This window comes from Oncorhynchus tshawytscha, linkage group LG26 (genome assembly GCF_018296145.1).
Source record: "Oncorhynchus tshawytscha isolate Ot180627B linkage group LG26, Otsh_v2.0, whole genome shotgun sequence".
Taxonomy (NCBI): domain Eukaryota; kingdom Metazoa; phylum Chordata; class Actinopteri; order Salmoniformes; family Salmonidae; genus Oncorhynchus; species Oncorhynchus tshawytscha.
This window is the reverse complement of record NC_056454.1, coordinates 30,562,001-30,569,768: the sequence shown is the minus strand read 5'-3', so window position 1 is coordinate 30,569,768 and position 7,768 is coordinate 30,562,001. Positions and strand designations below refer to the sequence as shown.

The window sequence follows — 7,768 nt, the reverse complement described above, 5'->3', positions numbered from 1 at the left end:
TCAGTGTCTCTCGCACGCACGCACGGCGCCACCAGCAGCTCTGTTCAGTATCCACCAATGACATGGTTCCTTGCCACAATCAGCAGTCATGAATTAGTCAAACGTAAAACACATAATAAAAGCCTACTCTAACTGTACTGTTATGGAGGGACAGTACTTAGTGGTGGGAATCCATGGGCATGTACTGACTGATTCATGGTGAGAGTAGTAGTGTACTGTATACTTACGTGACTCTGCACTGAGCTGCAGTAGGATGTCTATGGGGGTCTGCAGCCCCTTCTTTCCCCCTCAGAGCAGGGCTAAGAGGACAGACACTCCCCCATACTGCAGAAACAGCCCCCTGACATCCACACACACCAGGTCACTGTGGAGGGAGTAGCATGTCAGCTGGGGGAGAGGAGAGAAATAGCCCTTAGATCCTACAGACACCACACAGACACCCTGGACACTACCACTGAAACCCAACCAGGCTCCCACCCCCATCTCTGCTACCAACACTTATCCCATCCAAGCTGGCGGCTCACTTAACCCTAAGCCCTTTCATACACAAACCTGCATTTTTACAGACCCTGTAACCAAAATACAGGTATGGGGTCTGTGTGAATGGTTCTCTGCTTTTTTTCAGGTCAATTCATTAACACTTCCATTGTTTGACATGTCCCTAATTTGAATTGCAAACAACCCCCATGGGTTAACCTGTCACGTTCTGACCTTTATTTCCTTTGTTTTGTATTTATTTAGTATGGTCAGGGCGTGAGTTGGGTGGGCAGTCTATGTTTGTTTTTCTTTGATTTGGGGTTTTCTATGTTTCGGCCTAGTATGGTTCTCAATCAGAGGCAGGTGTCATTAGTTGTCTCTGATTGAGAATCATACTTAGGTAGCCTGGGTGTCACTGTGTGTTTGTGGATGATTGTTCCTGTCTCTGTGTTTTGCACCAGATAGGACTGTTTAGGTTTTCACACGTTTCTTGTTTTTGTAATCAGTTGTTCATGTGTACGTTTACGTATTAAAAGAACCATGGACACTTACCACGCCGCATATTGGTCCTCTGATCCTTTTCGCCTCTCCTCTTCGGAAGAAGAGGAGGAAATCCTTGACATAACCCACTTGCAGTGGGGCAAAAAAGTATTTAGTCAGCCACCAATTGTGCAAGTTCTCCCATCTAAAAATATGAGAGAGGCCTGTAATTTTCATCATAGGTACACTTCAACTATGACAGACAAAATGAGGGAAAAAAATCCAGAAAATCACATTGTAGGATTTTTTTTAAATGAATTTACTTGCAAATGATGGTGGAGTATTTGGTCACCTACAAACATTTGGTCACCTACAAGCAAGATTTCTGGAAAAAATGTTCTATAGGATTGAGGTCAGCGCTTTGATGGCCACTCCAGTACCTTGACGTTGTTGTCCTTAAGCCATTTTGCCACAACTTTGGAAGTATGCTTGAGGTCACTGTCCATTTGGAAGACCCATTTGCGACCAAGCTTTAACTTCCTGACTGATGTCTTAAGATGTTGCTTCAATATATCCACATCATTTTCCTGCCTCATGATGTCATCTATTTTGTGAAGTGCACCAGTCCCTCCTGCAGCAAAGCACCACAACAACATGATGCTGCCACCCCTGTGCTTCACGGTTGGGATGGTGTTCTTCGGCTTGCAAGCCTCCCCTTTATCCTCCAAACATAACAATGGTCATTATGGCCAAACAGTTCTATTTTTGTTTCATCAGACCAGAGGACATTTCTCGAAAAAGCACAACCTTTGTCCCCATGTGCAGTTGCAAACCATAGTCTGGCTTTTTTTATGCCGGTTTTGGAGCAGTGGCTTCTTCCTTGCTGAGCGGCATCTTCCTTCCGGCCTTTCAGGTTATGTCGATATATGACTTGTTTTACTGTGGATATAGATAGTTTTGTACCTGTTTCCTCCAGTATCTTCACAAGGTCCTTTGCTGTTGTTCTGGGATTGATTTGCACTTTTCACACCAAAGTATGTTCATCTCTAGGAGACAGAACGTCTCTCCTTCCTGAGCGGTATTACGGCTGGTGGTTCCATGGTGTTTATACTTGTGTACTATTGTTTGTACAGAGGAACGTGGTACCATCAGGCGTTTGGAAATTGCTCCCAAGGATGAACCAGACTTTTTTTTTCTGAGGCCTTGGCTGATTTCTTTTGATTTTCCCATGACGTCAAGCAAAGAGGCACTGAGTTTGAAGGTAGGCCTTGACATACATCCACAGGTACACCACCAATTGACTCAAATTATGTCAATTAGCCTACCAGAAGCTTCTAAAGCCATGACATAATTTTCTAGAATTTCCCAATCTGTTTAAAGGCACAGTTAACTTAGTGTATGTAAACTTCTGACCCACTGGAATTGTGATACAGTGAATTATAAGTGAAATAGTCAGTCTGTAAACAATTGTTGGAAAAATTACTTGTGTCATGTACAAAGTAGATGTCCTAACCAACTTGCCGAAACTATAGTTTGTTACCAAATAATTTGTGGAGTGGTTGAAAAACGAGTTTTAATGACTCCAACCTAAGTGTATGTAAACTTCCGACTTCAACTGTATATACTCCACTTTAGACACCCCACCTTCTCTCCAATCCTTACATTTTATGGTTCGACAGGAAGAGGGTAACAGGATAATATAACCATTATTTCTCTCTTGAGGGGATCTGACTTAACCTCCTGACCTCAACCCCTCCTTCGCCTAATCCACAGATGTCTTCTCATATCACCTATCGCACTCCCGTGACTCTCTCCCGTCCACCCAGCACATTCCACAGCCACTCTGTCTTTATACAGATCTCACTCCTTTAAATACTATGCGTCTGATCTATCATGTCTTTAACATCTCAATGTTCAAAGTTTAGCCCGAATCCAACACACATTTGAGATCAGTTAACAGCTCTGTTTAAAGCCTACTGGAGGTGACACTGAATGTGGCCCTGACAAAAGCGCAAGTCTAGACTCATACATCTCTGCCCTTCACGTCTCTCTCTCCCGCTCTCTCTCCCCCTCCCTCCCTCTCCCTCCCTCCCTCTCCCTCCCTCCCTCCCTCCCTCTCTCTCTCCCACTCGTGTTGGTCCTATGTTTCATGAGCTGAAATAAACAATCCGAGAAATGTTCCATACGCATATAAAGCTTATTTCTCTAAAATGTTTTGTACAAAGTGTTTAGATCCCTCTTAGTGAGCATTTCCATCCACATGACAGGTGTGGCATATCAAGAAGCTGATTAAACAGCATGATCATTACACAGGTGCACCTTGTGTTGGGGACAATAAAAGGCCACTCTAAAATGTGCCGTTTTGCCACACAACACAATGCCACAGATGTCTCAAGTTTTGAGGAAGCGTGCAATTGGCATGCTGACTGCAGAAATGTCCACCAGAGCCGTTGCCAGAGAATGTAATGTTAATTGCTCTACCATAAGCTGCCTCCAAAATCGTTTTAGAGAATTTGTCAGTACGTCCAACCGGCCTCACAACCGCTGACCACGAGTAACCATGCCAGCCCAGGACCTCCACCTCTGGCTTCATCACATGCGGGATTGTCTGAGACCAACCACCCGGACAGCTGATGAAACTGTGGGTTTGAACAACCAAAGAATTGCTGCACAAACTGCCAGAAACCGTCCCAGGGAAACTCATCTGCATGTTCGTCATCCTCACCATGGTCTTGACCTGACTGCAGTTTTGGTGTCATAATCGATTTCAGTGGGCAAATGCTCACCTTCGATGGCCACCGGCACACTGGAGAAGTGTGCTCTTCACAGATGAATCCTTGTTTCAACTGTACAGGGCAGATGGGAGCGTGTATGGCGAGTGGTTAACTGATGTTAACGTTGTGAACAGAGTGCCCCATGGTGGAGGTGGGGTTATGGTATGGGCAGGCATAAGCCACAGACAACAAAGACAATTGCATTTTACCGTGATGAGATCCTGAGGCCCATTGTCGTGCCATTAATCCGCCCCAATCCCCTCATGTTCCAACATAATAATGTACGGCCCCATGTCGCAAGGATCTGTACACACTTCCTGGAAGCTGAAAAATGTCTGCATACTCACCAGACATGTGACCCATTGAGCATGTTTGGGATGCTCTGGATTGATGTGTACGGCAGCGTGTTCCAGTTCCCGCCAATATCCAGCAACTTTGCACAGTTATTGAAGAGGAGTGGGACAACATTCAACAGGCCACAATCAACAGCCTGATTGACTCTATGTGAAGGAGATGTGTCACGCTGTATGAGGCAAATGGTGGTCACACCAGATACTGACTGGTTTTCTGATCCAAAGTATCTGTGACCAACAGATGCATATCTATATTCCCAGGCATGTGAAATCCATAGTTTAGGAGCTAATGAATTTATTTCAATTGAATGATTTCCTTCATGATTTGTAAAGCAGTAAAAGCTTTGAAATTGTTGCATGTTGTGTTTATATTTTGGTTCAGTGTATGTATAGTGGACGTATAAGGTGACCCAGTAGGGGAAATAGATCTAACGATGCACGTAGCTGATCTCGGAGTGGTCTGAGGCAGTTGGTAAATAACAAGCGCTTTCAAGTGCAACTTCAGAAACAAAGGATGAACTTAGCCTTAAGATGCTTTTGGGAAACTGGGCCATGGTTTCGGAGAAGACATGTTTATTAGGCCTGTGTCACTGATGCTCTCCAGACACACAGGACTGTGCAGTCTGTGACTGGCTTGGCCAGGGGGGTGGGGGACTGGGTTGGAGGGTTACACCAGGGAACACCAGAAACCCCCTGACCCAAAGCCTGCCTGCCTCTCTCTCTCTCTGGTCCAAACCAATTTATGGGTCTGGGTTTCCAGAAAACTTCGTAAGCAAATGTGGCGAGAGATATTATATGGATCTGATGCAGACAGTTTTTTTATTAGTTCAGAAATGTTTAAAAGCTTTTTGGGCCAGACATCGTTGTCTGACATGATAACATCATTTTGAAGAAATATTCTTCCAATATGAACAAACCAATTTAATATCCATTCAGATATAGAAGTGAGCCAACCTGGCAGAGAGCTTTGCCCTGTGGGGTTTAGGTCTGGGTTGCTGCTATAAACTTGCTTACCAATGTATTTTTGAAAAGCATGATACAAATAAAAAGTGATTGGTTGGTTGTTTGATTAATGGAAAGGGGGGCTGCTGGGGTCCTGCTGCTGGGTCGGAGCCCTGGATACCTCTTCACCAGACGGCGCAGAGTGGATGACAGAGCCACGGGCTGCATACACAGAAGCACACAAAGTTACAAATACAAATGCACCCACACACACAGTCAGTGGGAGACCAGCGTTGTAATTAAATCCACGGAGATTATGTTTCTGGCCTGTTTCTGGTTCAAACTCAACATGTTGCAGTAATACTACACCATGTGATTCCAGTTTAAACATCAAGCATGTCAAATAGCTGCCTTGACACTGCCTGACAAACACACACAGACACACGCACAGACACACACGTTTCAGTTCTGCGTTGCGTTGGATCCGGGATGGCATCTATGCTGGTTGTTGACTCACTGAGCTGGGCATGTTTTCATTGAGAACCAGACAGAGATGCTGGGGCCCATTCTATCCAGCAGGGTCTGAGCCTCTGTCAGTGAGATGTCTGTTCCCCAGCCACACACACAGCCTGTTCTAATGTACCCCACACTAATAAACCACATACTGGCCAGGCCAGCACAGGACACAGTCCAACACAAAGGATTTCATAAAATAATGTTGAAACTCAACTGGACGTTAAATCAAAGGCTTTCTCACAGCTGGGAGGAGAATATGGTCTTATGTTGTTTGTGGCGTTGTGTAGTGTTGTGTATTACCTGTGTGCTGTTGTCTATCTCTCTCAGGCTCCATTATATAAACTTGATCAGGGACAGGGTGACAGAGGGGTATGATGATGCAGAGACCTGCTGCAACTGCTCTACCAACAGAGGCAACACCTAGAAACAGGACAACACAATACCAACAAAACGATACAAACAACAGAACAATACAAACACAACATAAACCTCAAAACAGAGGATCAACACAAAGCCTGGGACATCATAACAGCATAAACACATGGCTAAATAACAAAAACAACTACCAACCCCCAAGCCTAGTCCAGTCCTCCCACCTTAGAGCACCTGTCAAGAGAGACAGCTGGAGACGTGTGCTGCTGACCCTGGGCTGTCCAACGGTCTCTTGCTACTGGAGGAAATGCCTGTCCATCTAGAACTCAGTCCAATAGCAATGCCTGCAGCCTGAGAGGGGCAGGGCTTGCACTGCCATGCAGAATGAGACAACCAGAAACACTCATTGTCATCATTATTATGTATGGCTGGGGCAGTGGTATCCAAAGTCGGGGTCGTGACCCTGCAGTGGGGAGGCCAATTTTTTAACTATCCTTTTTTTGTGCGGGGGACAGAAATGTTAGAGTACAGACTTAGGCCTATGGGACAATTTACTAAAGTTTTTGAGAAAGATATTTTTTTTCTTTTCATTTAATAAGAGATGAAAATGTAATGAATCTAAGGTTATTTGTTGATGTAAAAATCTAAATTTACACATTTTAAGGCCTATGGGCCAATTTACAAACGTTTTTGAGAAAGATAATTTCAATCATTTGTTTTCATTTCATTTTGATAAGAGATGAAAATGCAATGAATTGAAGGTTATTTGATGATGTAAAAATCTACATATACAGATTTTAATGTTGTTTTATTAGATTTGGGATGGGGTTGCAAAAACATTTTGGGGAAAAAATGGATTCCAGAAAGTCTGGGATCCCTGCTGAAAAAGTTTGAAAACCACTGTGTGGTTCTGACTATATTCACACACTGCACTTCAAGTGTGCGTGTGTGTGTGTACCTCCTCATGCTCTAGCTGTCTGTTTTCTGTCCTGGAGCTGGGCCGACCACTGTTGCTAGCTCAAACGCTATGCCTGTAGTTGTTCGTAAATGTGCAGCATCTTCTGGTAGTACTGTCCCATCACTGAGGGGCAGGAGGAAGAGGGGACAGGGGATGACAGCTGCTGCCTCACCTCTCTCCCCCTGGGTTGGTGACAGCCTGGAACAGCTCCGTTGTAACCTCTCATCTTCCTGGTGGTGGTTCGTCTAGCCATGGGGGACTTCACCACTCTCTGCTGCTCAACATGTTAGTGTCTTCCACTCAGCCCAGCTGCTTTCTGCTCTGTAGATACCTAGCGATCATATGCCAATAGTTAGCTTAATAGTTAGCTATGGCATGTTCAGTCACTGCATGTACGTGCAAAACCTAGTAGTATGTTTATATAACTAGATAGCTAGTTGTGTTTGTTCCCTTGGTAACGAGTGTTCCAGCTAGCTAAATAATAAAGCTAAGCAGGCAAACTAACCCGTTTCCTCTCCAGATATTTTATTTTCAGCCTCTAAATGGTAACGTCCACATCGCTCTCTCACGATTCGTTGCTCATCTTGAGGTTCCACACAGATGGATGGTTGTTCAACAAACTCCAAAACAAAATCACAGTCAACAAGTTGTTTGTTTGAATTATGTGCATTTTTGATAAACCGGAATTGAAAAACCTTCTTTCGTCCTGAGGAGGGCGCCATTACACAACCATTCTGACATTGTGCTTGTGCTGTCAGGGACGGTCACTGCTGGGATGAAGCTATCAACATGCTGTCAATTTATAAACTCACATGCATAGGCTACATTCAGATACTGTTAAGACCAGCTATCCCTTGCCTCAGAATTATGTAAAATTGTAGCATTAGTTCCCCACA

General features: G+C 44.3%; 1 long non-coding RNA gene across 1 annotated transcript; it reads right to left on the bottom strand.

Moving 5' to 3' along the window:
* Window positions 1-4,799: 4,799 nt before the first annotated feature.
* LOC121840961 lies at window positions 4,800-6,285 on the bottom strand. The gene is made up of 3 exons (XR_006080013.1): window positions 6,139-6,285; window positions 5,843-5,962; window positions 4,800-5,248 (listed from the first exon to the last, which is right to left on the bottom strand). It is a non-coding gene; the product is annotated as an uncharacterized LOC121840961 (long non-coding RNA).
* Between the last annotated feature and the right edge of the window lie 1,483 nt (window positions 6,286-7,768).